The sequence below is a fragment of the Triticum urartu genome, chromosome 6 (assembly GCF_003073215.2).
Source record: "Triticum urartu cultivar G1812 chromosome 6, Tu2.1, whole genome shotgun sequence".
NCBI lineage: Eukaryota > Viridiplantae > Streptophyta > Magnoliopsida > Poales > Poaceae > Triticum > Triticum urartu.
The window spans coordinates 399,130,009-399,143,944 of NC_053027.1; the positions used below are offsets into that span (position 1 = coordinate 399,130,009).

The following is a 13,936-nucleotide window of genomic DNA, read 5'->3' on the forward strand; positions in this document are numbered from 1 at the left end:
TGACTTTCCTATGCTTAATGCTTGTCACTAGGGCCCAAGTGCCACGATTTCAGATCTGAACCTATTATGTTTTCATGAATATATGTGAGTTCTTGATCCGATCTTGCAAGTCTATAGTCACCTACTCTGTGTTATGATCCGGAAACCCCGAAGTGGCAATAATCGGGACCACTCTCGGTGATGACCATAGTTTGAGGAGTTCATGTATTCACTATGTGCTAATGCTTTGTTCCGGTTCTCTATTAAAAGGAGGCATTAATATCCCTTAGTTTCCAATAGGACCCCGCTGCCACGGGAGTGTAGGACAAAAGATGACATGCAAGTTCTTTTCCATAAGCACGTATGACTATATACGGAATACATGCCTACATTACATTGATGAATTGGAGCTAGTTCTGTGTCACCCTATGTTATGACTGTTACATGATTAACCGCATCCGGCATAATTATCCATCACTAATCCGATGCCTACGAGTTTTCCATATATTGGTTTACGCTTATTTACTTTCCCGCTGCTACTGTTACAATCACTACAAAATAGCAAAAACATTACTTTTGCTGTCTTTACTTTTGTTGCCGTTACCACCACTATCATATTACTGTGCTACTAAACACTTTGCTGCAGATACTAAGTTTCCAGATGTGGTTGAATTGACAACTCAGCTGCTAATACTTGAGAATATTCTTTGGCTCCCCTTGTGTCGAATCAATAAATTTGGGTTAAATACTCTACCCTCGAAAACTGTTGCGATCCCCTATACTTGTGGGTTATCAAGACCTTTTTCTGGCGCCGTTGCCGGGGAGCATAGCTCTATTCTTTGAGTCACTTGGATTTATATCTGCTGGACACTATGAAGAACTTGAAAGACGCTAAGACAACAATTTATCCCTCAACTACGAGGGGAGGTAAGGAACTGCCATCTAGATCTGCACTTGATTCACCTTCTGTTATGAGTAAGCTAGCGACACCTAAACCTGCTTCTGCTATTCGTTCCGATATGTCGCATGTTATTGATGATGCCACTTCTACTATGCATGATATTTATGATGAAACTGCTTCTATGCCTGATACTACTGTGCCCCTTAGTGAATTTCTTGAAGAACAAATTGCTAGGGCTAGAGAAAGAGAAATGGATGAAACTGAATATGATGATGATAGTGATGATGAAAATATGCCTGTCATTCCTGAAGGTTATCTTTTTGATAAAGATTCTTCTTTAGCTATTTTAGCCTGCAAAGATAGATATGAGCTTAAAAGGTTATTGATTAAATGGAACAAAGAATCACTTAGAGATAAAATGACACCTGATCCTGCTTTTGCAACTTCACCTATATGTGTTCCTGATAAAGATTATGAATTCTCTGTTGATCCAGATATAATTACTTTGGTTGAATCTGATCCTTTTATGGCTATGAATCTGAAACTGTTGTGGCACATCTTACTAAGTTAAATGATATAGCTGCCCTATTCACTAATGATGAGAGATCGCGTTACTTCTATATACTCAAAATATTTCCGTTCTCATTAAAGGGTGATGCTAAGATATGGTTTAATTCTCTTGATCTTGGTTGTGTGTGTAGTCCCCAGGATATGATTTATTACTTCTCTTCTAAATATTTCCCTGCTCATAAGAAACAATCTGCTTTGAGAGAAATATACAATTTCGTGCAAAAGAAGAGAGTCTCCCACAAGCTTGGGGGAGGCTTCTCAAGTTACTTAATGCTTTGCCTGATCATCCTCTTAAGAAACCTGAAATACTTGATATCTTTTATAATGGACTAACCGATGCTTCCAGAGATTATCTGGATAGTTGTGCTGGTTCTCTTTTCAGGGAAAGAACACTGGATGAAGCTAAAATTCTATTGAATAATATGTTGACAAATGAAAATAATTGGGCACCTCCTGAGCCAGCTCCTGCTCCAATTACTGAGCTTATTCCTAAACCAACTCCGAAGAAGAGAGGTATTCTATTTCTCAGTCCCAAAGATATGCAAGAGGCAAAGAAATCTATGAAAGAAAAAGGTATTAAAGCCAAAGATGTTAAGAATTTACCTCCTATTGAAGAAATACATGGTCTTAATCTACCGCCTGTCGAAGAAACATATGAACTTGATCACTTATTTACTAAAGAACCTCCTGATCCCGATATCTCGACACAGGTAGTAAAGGTAAATTCTCTCTATAGATCTGATGAAGGTGATATCCCTCACTAGAAGTCTGCTAGGCAATGCTTTGATGAGTTTGATAATTTTATTGTCAAACAAGAAAATTTCAATGCTTTTTGGTAGATAATTGAAATATGATTCCGATATAATTAAATACTTGGGTGATTATATGGCTAATATTAGAGGTGAACTTAAACTTGTTAGCAAACATGCTTCTATGGTTACCACTCAAGTAGAACAAGTACTTAAAGCTCAAAAATAATTGCTCCATGAAATGAATAATAAGAAAAATGATTATGCCGTTAGAGTGGCTACTAGAACTGGTAGAATGACTCAGAAACCTTTGTATCCTGAAGGCCACCTAAGAGAATTGAGCAAGATTCTTAGAGAAATAATATTGATGTTCCTAGTTCTTCTAAGAAGAAGAAAAAGAAAAATGATAGAACTGTGCAAACTTCTAGTGAACCTATTGCTGAACCACCTGATAATCCAAATGATATCTCTATGTCTGATGCTGAAACACAATCTGGTAATGAACATGAACCTAGTGAAAATGTTAATGATGATGTTCATGATGATGCTCAACCTAGTAATGATAATGATGTAGAAATTGAACCTGTTGTTGATCTTGATAACCCACAATCAAAGAATCAACGTTATGATAAAAGAGACTTTGTTGCTAGGAAACATGGTGAAGAAAGGGAACCCTGGGTTCAGAAACCCATGCCTTTTCCCCCGAAACCATCCAAGAAGAAGGATGATGAGGATTTTGAGCTCTTTGCTGAAATGATTAGGCCTATCTTTTTACGTATGCGATTGACTGATGTGATCAAAACAAATCCTTATGCTAAATATATGAAAGATATCATTACTAATAAAAGAAAGATACCGGAAGCTGAAATTTCCACCATGCTTGCTAATTATACTTTTAAGGGTGGAATACCAAAGAAACTTGGAGACCCCGGAGTACCTACTATACCTTGCTCCATTAAAAGAAAGGGCCAATTCCAGTTCTGCCCCTAACTCGAACCCACTACTCAGTTTTGCCCCTAATTTTCAAGTATGCTCAGTTTTGCCCCTCCGCCGTTAGTGTCACTTATAGAAATGCCCTTTTGCGCCGTTACCGTCCGGTCACAGTACTTTGACCATCCAGAAAAAAAATAGCAAAAAAAATCAAAAAAATATGAAATTTGGTGGGATCGTAGATAGTCATGTCCGCAAGGCGCGTGCACAATTTTGTGTTGGTTGGACACTCTCGGAGCTCGTGGCAAAGGAAAAAAATAATAATTTATGCCTATGAACAGTAAATTCGAAAACAGAATAGCAAAAAAGTTCAAAAAAAATTGAATTTATTTGGCATCAAAGAGGCTTGAGTGCACAAGGTGCTTGCAAGTTTTGGTGATCAAATGACGTACGAGGCGCTCTAGAGAAAAAAACAAAATACTGCATTTTTTCAAAGTTTTTTTGAGCTAAAATTTGTTTTTTCTCCACGAGCTCCTACGATGTCCAAACACAACAAAAACGTGCACACATCTTGCGAACCTGAATATCTTCAGTCCCACGAACTTTCATATTTTTTTGATTTTTTTCTATTTTTTTGAATTTACTACTCGCATGCGTATAAAATTTATGTTTTCCTTTGACACGAGCTCCCGGAGTGTCCGAACGGCATGAAAATGTGCACGCGCCTTGCGGACATGACTATCTTCGATCCCACCAAATTTCATATTTTTTGATTTTTTTGCTATTTTTTCAGGACGGTCAAATACCTTTGACCGGACGGTAACGGCAGAGAAGGGCATTTCTATAAGTGAAACTAATGGCGAAGGGGCAAAACTGAGCATACCTAAAAATTAGGGGCAAAACTGAGTAGTGGGTTCGAGTTAAGGGCATAGATGTAAATGTCCCTAAAAGAAATTATATTAAAAATGCTTTATGTGATCTTGGAGCCGGTGTTAGTGTTATGCCTCTCTCTTTATAGCGTAGACTTGACTTGAATAAGTTGACACCTACTGAAATATCTTTGCAAATGGCTGCCAAATCAACTGTTATACCTGTCAGTATTTGTAAGGACGTGCCTGTTGTGGTTGCAAACGTTACTAATTTAACGGACTTTGTTATTCTTGATATTTCCGAGGATGATAGTATGTCTATTATTCTTGGAAGACCTTTTTTTAATACTGCAGGGGCTGTTATTGATTGCAACAAAGGCAATGTCACTTTTCATGTTAATGGTAATGAGCATACGGTACACTTTCCGAGGAAACAACCTCAAGTTCATAGTATCAACTCCATTGGAAAATTTTCATCGATTATAATTGGAGGTTTTGAATTTCCTCTTCCTACGGTCAAAAAGAAATATGATATACTTATTATAGGGAATGTGCATATCCCCATTGAGGTAACTTAGTGTTATTCGAAATTTCTCCAATTTCATGATTATCGAAATGAGTTTGTTAACAAGACCTGATCAACCTTGTTAGTGGATTCTTTTTGATGAGCATAAGATGGATGAAACTAGAAGCACAACCTTCTGTACCCTCTTTATATTTTCTGTTAATTAGTAGAAATAAAGTAAAAATAGTATTTCTCTGTCTGTTTCCTATCTTATCTATGCAATATAAAAATATCCCGAAAATAAAAGTCCTCAGAATACCATGCCTATTTAATATGATTTTTTCGGGAATATTTGAGGATTTACTGTGCAAAGATTACCACGGGAGGAGCTGCCACCTGGCCACGAGGGTGGTGTTGGGGAACGTAGCATAAATTCAAAATTTTCCTACGTGTCACCAAGATCTATCTATGGAGTCATCTAGCAACGAGGGAGGAGTGAATCTACATACCCTTGTAGATCGCGCGCGGAAGCGTTCAAGAGAACGGGGTTGATGGAGTCGTACTCGTCGTGATCCAAATCACCGATGATCCTAGCGCCGAACGGACGGCACCTCCGCGTTCAACACACGTACAGAGCAGCGATGTCTCCTCCTTCTTGATCCAGCAAGGGGGGAGGAGAGGTTAATGGAGATCCAGCAGCACAGCGGCGTGGTGGTGGAAGTAGCGGGATTCCAATAGGGCTTCGCTAAGCGCTGCGGGAGGAGGAAGATGTGTCACGGGAGGGAGAGGGAGGCGCCAGGCCTTAGGTTTAGTTGCCCTCCCTTCCCCCCACTATATATAGGGCCAAGGGAGAGGGGGAGGGCGCAGCCTTGCCCCTTCCTCCAAGGAAGGGTGCGGCCAAGGGGGGGAGGAGTCCATCCTCCCCAAGGCACCTCGGAGGTGCCTTCCCCCTTTAGGACTCTCCCTTTTCCTCTACTCTTGGCGCATGGGCCTCTTGGGGCTGGTGCCCTTGGCCCATATAGGCCAAGGCGCACCCCCTACAGCCCATGTGGCCCCCCGGGGCAGGTGGCCCCACCCGGTGGACCCCGAGACCCTTCCGGTGGTCCCGGTACAATACCGGTGACCCCGAAACTTGTCCCGATGGCCGAAATAGCACTTCCTATATATAATTCTTTACCTCCGGACCATTACGGAACTCCTCGTGACGTCCGGGATCTCATCCGGGACTCCGAACAACTTTCGGGTTACCGCATACTAATATCTCTATAACCCTAGCGTCACCGAACCTTAAGTGTGTAGACCCTACGGGTTCGGGAGACATGCAGACATGACCGAGATGACTCTCCGATCAATAACCAACAGCGGGATCTGGATACCCATGTTGGCTCCCACATGTTCCACGATGATCTCATCGGATGAACCATGATGTCAAGGACTTAATCAATCCCGTATACAATTCCCTTTGTCTAGCGGTACGATACTTGCCCGAGATTCGATCGTCAGTATCCCGATACCTTGTTCAATCTCGTTACCGGCAAGTCTCTTTACTCGTTCCGTAACACATCATCCCGTGATCAACTCCTTGATCACATTGTGCACATTATGATGATGTCCTACCGAGTGGGCCCAGAGATACCTTTCCGTCACATGGAGTGACAAATCCCAGTCTCGATTCGTGCCAACCCAACAGACACTTTCGGAGATACCCGTAGTGCACCTTTATAGTCACCCAGTTACGTTGTGACATTTGGCACACCCAAAGCACTCCTACGGTATCCGGGAGTTGCACAATCTCATGGTCTAAGGAAATGATACTTGACATTAGAAAAGCTTTAGCATACGAACTACATGATCTTTGTGCTAGGCTTCGGAATGGGTCTTGTCCATCACATCATTCTCCTAATGATGTGATCCCGTTATCAATGACATCCAATGTCCATGGTCAGGAAACCGTAACCATCTATTGATCAACGAGCTAGTCAACTAGAGGCTTACTAGGGACATGGTGTTGTCTATGTATCCACACATGTATCTGAGTTTCCTATCAATACAATTATAGCATGGATAATAAACGATTATCATGAACAAGGAAATATAATAATAATCAATTTATTATTGCCTCTAGGGCATATTTCCAACAGGTGGTGGGCGCGCCCCTCCTCCAGGGCGCGTCCCCTGCCTCGTGGGCCCACGGTGGCCCTCCTTCACTTATCCCAGCACCCATCTTCTTCCTCTGTCTCACACAAACCCGAAGAACCAACTCAAGCATGAGTTCCAGCCACTTTTGATGTGATTTTCGATCTCCTTGCTCAAAGCACCTCTCGCAAAACTGCTTGGGGAGATTGTTCCTTGGTATGTGACTCCTCCATTGGTCCAATTAGTTTTTGTTCTAGTGCTCTATTCTTTGCAAATTTGTGCTGCATAGGTGACCATGTTCTTGAGCTTGCATGTCAAATTTATATGGTTCCAAGTAGTTCTAATGCTTGATATAGGCTCTAGGCACTTGTAGGAGTAGTTGCTATCAGTTTTATTGAAGTAGGTTCACTTTTGTTTGAAGCTACTAAAAATTTCAGAATTTTTCAGAGAAAAACAATATGCTTAGGAAGATGTTCCAAGGTGGTTCCTCTAAGAAGCAAGGACCCAGGATTGCTATGCGCGATGCTGACGAGGATCCACCAAGAGACGCTCTGGTACGGCCTTGCGAGTGGCCGTCGGAAAATTTTAAGGAAGCATGTCACATGTCAATTATGACTCCTCATATTGGTCGTTGATTCGTCATTCTTATCGTTTATTGATTTTTTTTGACCAAATTCAGAAGGTCAACAGTTGGCTGTCAAGAACAAACAAACATGACCTTTTGTGAATTTTGGTCGTAGCTAGACTAACGACAAAAATTTCAGAAAGGTCATTACCCATTTGCCTGAGCCACGTAGGATCTGATGTGGCTGAGCTGATGTGGCATTGTTAGTGACCAAATAGAATCATCATAAATTTCATAGCCCAGTTCACCAATCTAGCCTACATGGACCTGGCCCAATCATCATAAATTTCACAGCCCAATCCACCAATCTAACCAACATGGGCCCAGCCCAGTACCTATTTTCTTAATTGAATTGGTTTAATTTATTTGGGCTGATGCATTATTTTTTCAAAAGCATGCACATTTAAGGATAGGCCCATCAGAAAACAAATACAACATAATACAATATTCAGATAGACTGTATATTTCATTTCAGCAGCACATCACATGAAATACAATACATCATCAATCGACTCCTCCACATGAAATACAATACATCATCAATCGACTCCTCTACACAGCAAGGTTCAAGGCCCAACAAGTGCACAACAAAATAGTTCTACAAGTGCAAGTGCAAGTGCACAACAAAAAGGCCCAACAAGTGCACAAGCGCACATCAACATAGACTGGACGAGAAGCACAAATTTTAGCTGATAACACATCACATCAATGAGAAGCACGAATATCGTGCACCATCACTGGTACACGTACTTTGTCCCATCACCCAGGCACCAATGTTGTGTCCATCTACTGGTTTGCCACATGGTGATGTTACCGCATTAGGGCCGTCCCAGCTTCTCCCTGCCCAAATGGCAGGATGATCTACTGATCGATGTACTGCTCCAGCATCACTCCCGCTACCACTGGTGGAAGAAGATCAGCTCATCAATCATCTGCACGCGAACAAACGAAGATTAACCTATTTAGCCTACTGTAATTTGTTTCTAAATATGGGCACCAAATCAACACCAACACTAAATTAAAATGCACAAAAGAATGGAGCATAGCCGTATGTACAGCCTAACAACTTCAGGTTTGAGCCATTTTTGATACTACAATAAATACATAACAGCCAAAATTTTGATCCATGGACACCACATGATAGAAAAGGTACTAAGGCACTACTTTCTACTAAAAACCAAAGCAAGGTATGAAGCACAGGCCAGGCCAACAATAAACTACTACCAAATCCAGAAATAACCATCTGAAATGAAGTTAATGAGACATTTTAGAATCAACTTGATAGTTGACATTATTGTTTGTGTTGCACACATCTAGAATTGAAATTATACATCATGCCCAAATTCCGATGTCCAATGCCTCAGTTCAGTAAACACTAATCATGGTACATAGTAAAGATTTGACACAACCGGAACTGAAATCACTAACTCCTTCAATTACTACACTAATTTTATTACACAACCAGGCAACGAAATCCAACACGGGCACACAGACTATAGGAGTTGGAACTTGGAAATTCAGGTGTACAATTAGCGCATCACATACCTAGTATCTAACTATCAATAGTGGTCGGCATGTAAAAGCCAACTAGCAGTAACTGATGATTAGTAAACATAGACAGGAACTAAATTCAGTAGTAATGTGCGTGCTCTTATCAAACCAGAGCAAGTAAAGGAGCTAATCCCCATGAGTGAAACAAATTCGATCACAACAACAATCCATAACGTTTAGTAACAACAATAAGAAGGCCCTTAAACAGAGAACAGGTTGAATCATGCATCGATTAAAGTGTCTGTTCTTGGTTTCTCTTGGTTAGAAGATAGACCGGTCAGAAACCGGAGAGACACTGAACATGCAGAATTATGTATGGATTGTTAAAATTTGCATTATCCTACTATCACTAGTACAACAAGCTGCAGGTTGGCATAGTTCATGAACCATGTACGTCATGACAAATACAATATCATCCAATGCTCAACTATGAACAAAATTGAACAATTACACGTCACAAAGGCGGAGCATAGAACCAAGCGGCAAGTAAGAGGGGTAGAAGGGGACGTGAGGAGCTCACCGAAGGGGGTTGTAGCCTAGGCCGAGCTTCATCACCACGGTGGCAGCTAGGGGAGGCAGACATGTCTACCATCATAGGAGCAGCACCACCGCCAGAATTGGAATGGCCGGAGCAAATCGCCATCATATGGGTCACCACCACCGAATGATCTTGCAAGGTATAAAGTTTCGACATTTCAGTACAAACTAGTGGCGTCAAGAACCAAGCAGTAGCAGGCAGAAGGTAAATTCTAGTAACTGGTGATTAGTAGACTAAAATAGGAAATAGATTGCACCAGTAGCAAGCAGAAGCTAAATTTTAGTAAATGATAATTAATTATAACATAGCATCTCCAGCCCTGCTGTCCTGGTTAGTGCAACTACAAAACAGGAAATGTTTTTTATTTATACAAGGAGCAGAAATGAGGTAAGGCTTTGCTGTCCTGGTTAGTGCAACTGCAAAACTTTTTTTTGAATGGTTGGTACTACAGATCATACTTCAAAAGCTCGAAGATATTGAGAAGCTCAGATCAAATATAAAGCAAACATAAATACACTCCCCTTCTGCTCAATGGCAGTGCACAATATACTTATTCATATCTACATGCCCACTCATACGAAATAAGAATTAAAAAATAAGGTACATAGTTTCTGCAACTCACTTTGAAGGTTCTTGAAGAAAAGAATAAGCCAAGAAAACAACAATCATCACAAATACACCCCTGTTGACAAGAGAAAAAACATATGAGCACTCAGATTTGCCCAGCTCAATTGGGAATCAGTAGATAAAGAGAAAGAAAACTAACTGTGAATGACAATTATCCCAGTTGACGATATGTTCTATCAGAGATGTTCAGTTGGTGATCAAGAAACGGTTATTTTTCTGCCAATACATAAATAAAACTCCCTCTGTCCCAAATATAAGAGCTAGTGTAATGTAAAAAACGCTATGGGACGGAGGGAGTACCTTTTTATAGATGAGACACGGTCAGCAGAGAACCTTCCTTCGGGAAAAGCGCGCCACTTGCCCAACTGATAAAGAACTAAAAAATAGTTGCATGGTAAACATGCATCACAATTCTTTACTCTTTTTCCCGCTTGTGATCTTATCAATTGTAAAATGCCATAGTAGGTCAACCATTAGCGGTGCATTACTAACATCATTGTTGTAAGAATCTCTGTAGCAAAACTAAAAATAACTCCACAGGTAAAAGAGATCCAGCAGCAGCTCACATTAAAAAGCACGTTCCCATCAGTAACAACGAGATGGTCTGTGGTCTGTACGCCCACGCGGTCTAGGGATCAACTTCGACGAAATTATTGGGTGGCTTTACACCATTACACTCTCTGTCAATATATTCTCTTGTAGGCTTGTGACAACCGTTGACCTCCAACCTTTGGCAAATACTACCTACAAAATAACCATAGTAGCATACAAGATCAAAGCATGATCTTACTGTCCTCCAAGAAAAACTAACAAATACTACCACTCCTCCTAAAAACGAGTAGGCTGCTCTAATGTTTGAGCCAGGTGGAAGATAGAATCAACATGAGAACATTCAGAAAACTACAAAGTGACTGAGAGCAGAGCAACCCGACTATAAGTTGAAAATTATTACAACCGGACTATGAAAAATTAAACTCCAGATCTGCTCCAGCCTCCGGCTCATGGTCTTCTCATGCCGCCCGGCCGCCCAAACCGAAGATGCATTGGAATAGGTGAGGATCTGAGATGCACCGAGGCTGAGGCGTATCTTGGAGTGGAGGCTGCAGCTGTGCAGGTCGATGAGGACGATGGCTACGTCCTTGTTGCACACCTCGCTGAAACCAACCAAACAAACTAGTCATTCACTCAATCACTCACTCATCGGAGAAGCAACGGAGCAGGAGAAGGGAGCGGGGGAGGGTCATCGGAGAAGCAGCAAAGCGGGAGAAGGGAGTGGGGAACGGAAGTTACCAGCTGGTGAAGGCACTTCCGTCGCGCGCGTGCTTGAGGACGATGGCCTCGATGCGCTTGCGGGAGCGGGGGCGTTGCCGGCGGTCGCCATGGAACTAGGCGGATCTGGCTGGATCTCTGTTGCCGCGGGGGAGGATTGGATGGGAGGGGACGGGATTGGATCTTGATTCCTTGCTGCTGTGGGCAATGGCGATTTGGAGGGAATAAATAGCAGCAGCGCGCCGGGGCGGCGCGGCGCGGGTGAGGCGTGAAGGAGGAGGGAGGAGGGGGAACAGCCGTAGTCGCTGGGGGCGACGCCTCTCTCTCTCTCCGGCGAGGCGTGGTCGAGGAGGACGGCGAGGTCGGCGGTGGGTGGGAGAGGACGGGGAGGAGGTGGATCGGGAGGGGCCGGGACGGGGAGGAGGTGGCGGCGGCAGCGAGGAGATTGGGAGGAGGGAGGAGGGGTGCGATGGGGGGAGGGGTTTGATCTAGGGCTTGGGTTGCGTGGGGGGTATCTCTTATTCTTTTTTTTTCTTTTTTTCTGTAGATAGATGGATAGATGGATGTGGGATGGAGATATGGATGGATGGATGGATAGGCGCCATGTCATCGATCTGTGGAAGAGTTCTGATTGGTCCGAGAAATCAATGATTTAAAAAAGTTTCCAAGTACTAAAAATAGAGGGATTTTGTGAAGTAGCTATCAAAACTATATTGCAAAAGGGCATCACACAAATTTTCACTCAAGTTAGACCACATTTTATGGATGAGCACCAATTTGTATGTATTTCTGATCTTATAGCTATTTTAAACATATTTCGAGTGTCCAAAATGAGTTTTTTTAAGGACCTATACTATATTTGTTGCAAAATTGGACCAAATTATTTTTATAAAATATTAGGCCATATTTAATTTATAATTGATCAAATGGTAGGATGTCATAAGTTTTGACACACCTCTCGTGAAAAAGACAAATTTCCACCAATTCAGCTGGAAGCGGGTCGGATTTGAACTGCAGTTGTCTCATAGTTTGATCTTTATTTTTTTCAAAAATCATTTCTAGGTACATAAGTATCTATTTAATCAGAGAAACACCAAAAGTTTTTCAATATTCAACCACTAGTTAGGAACGGTCATGCCCACAGTTTTGACCGCATTTTGAAACAGGCATGAAAAATTCAAAAAAATTAAAAAATTGGAAAACCTTCGGATTGTGTCATTATATGTGACCAAGTTATCAGGAAAGATAATAAACTTGTAATCCAACAATTCTTTAAAAAGAGTGTTCTCAGAATGAGCTATCATGTGTGAAGATTCATGGCTTTTAAGCCAAATGATCAATCTTATGGACACATTCATGCCATAGTTTGTTCAAATGATCTCATATTGTGCACAAAGGTGCATCTTGGAATGTCAAACAATGTTGCCTAAGGAAGTTTTCATTTTCTTTGGACAAAAAAATCATTTTGCATTTTTTGAATGCACAAAATGAGTTTTTTTGTGAAGGACCTACCATATATTTGTTGCAAAATTGGACCAGATCAATTTTCTAAAATATTAGGAGATATTTAATTCACAATTGACAAAATTGTTGGGTGTCAAAAGTTTTGATCCACCTCTCGTGAAAAAGACAAATTTCCGCTGATTCAGTAGGAAATGGGTCAAATTTGAACTGCAGCTGCCTTATAGTTTGCTTTTTATTTTTTTCAAAAATCATTTCTACTTACATAAGTATCTATTTAACCATAAATACATGGTTTGGTGGCGATATGTTGAGGTTTGGACGGTAGCCGAGGGCCCCAACTCCAAAGCACGTCAAGTCGCATGCCCACCGCGTGGTCACCGCGTGACTGTGGCGTTGACATGCGTTTTGGGAGGCCTAGGCATGTCTATTGGGTTGGGCACTCCCCAGGTAGGTGCTAGGAAGAAAATGACACCAGAAGTTTCTCACGAGGAGATTGAACTATGCTCAATATGGATTAGAAGCCAAGTGTTTGATTAGCGGTACGAAAAATGCACATGGTTAATTGGCGTGTGTTTTGGATGAGGATGATCATCTACTAAGAAGACTGTCTTTACAATTTTTCAGCTCAAAAGGAGGAGCCTAGGTGGTACTTACTTTGCAAAGTACCACACTAGACAGAAATATGAATGTTGAAGCTGGGCTCAAAATAATGAATGGATTGAATTAAAATTTGGTGGAGGATGGTTATTTGGGCAGACGAAAGCACTATAGAAAATTGATACCATTTGGACATGCCAAATATTTGTTGCAAAATAGCACCACTCCATTTTTTCAAAAATATTTTCAAATGCTTGATTTAACATTTTCTAAATACATGATTTACTTTATTCATAGACATTGTATATTTTTTGTATACATTTTTCGCATACATGAGAAATATTTTCAAATGCTTGCTTTAACATTTTCTAAATACATGATTGACTTTATTCACAGACATTGTATATTTTTTGTATACATTTTTTCAAATATTTGCTTTAACATTTTCTAAATACATGATTGACTATATTCACAGGCATTGTACCGTATACATTTTTCCTATACATGAGAAACATTTTCTTTATATACAATTAGCATTTTCAAGTGCTTCGTTAACACTTTTTTAACACATAGTCAACATTTTTATATACACATTTTAAACATTTTTTAAATGCTTGATTTTTTTA

General features: G+C 41.0%; 1 long non-coding RNA gene across 6 annotated transcripts; it reads right to left on the reverse strand.

Annotated features, from left to right (window-relative positions):
- Positions 1-7,711: 7,711 nt before the first annotated feature.
- LOC125513747 lies at positions 7,712-11,704 on the reverse strand. 6 transcript variants are annotated; one of them, XR_007286110.1, is made up of 7 exons: positions 11,271-11,702; positions 10,547-11,134; positions 10,281-10,418; positions 10,120-10,196; positions 9,976-10,035; positions 9,336-9,484; positions 7,712-8,196 (listed from the first exon to the last, which is right to left on the reverse strand). It is a non-coding gene; the product is annotated as an uncharacterized LOC125513747 (long non-coding RNA). The 6 variants fall into 6 exon arrangements; XR_007286111.1 differs by having other exon boundaries at positions 10,120-10,153; positions 11,271-11,701; XR_007286108.1 differs by having other exon boundaries at positions 10,281-11,134; positions 11,271-11,704.
- Positions 11,705-13,936: the final 2,232 nt, after the last annotated feature.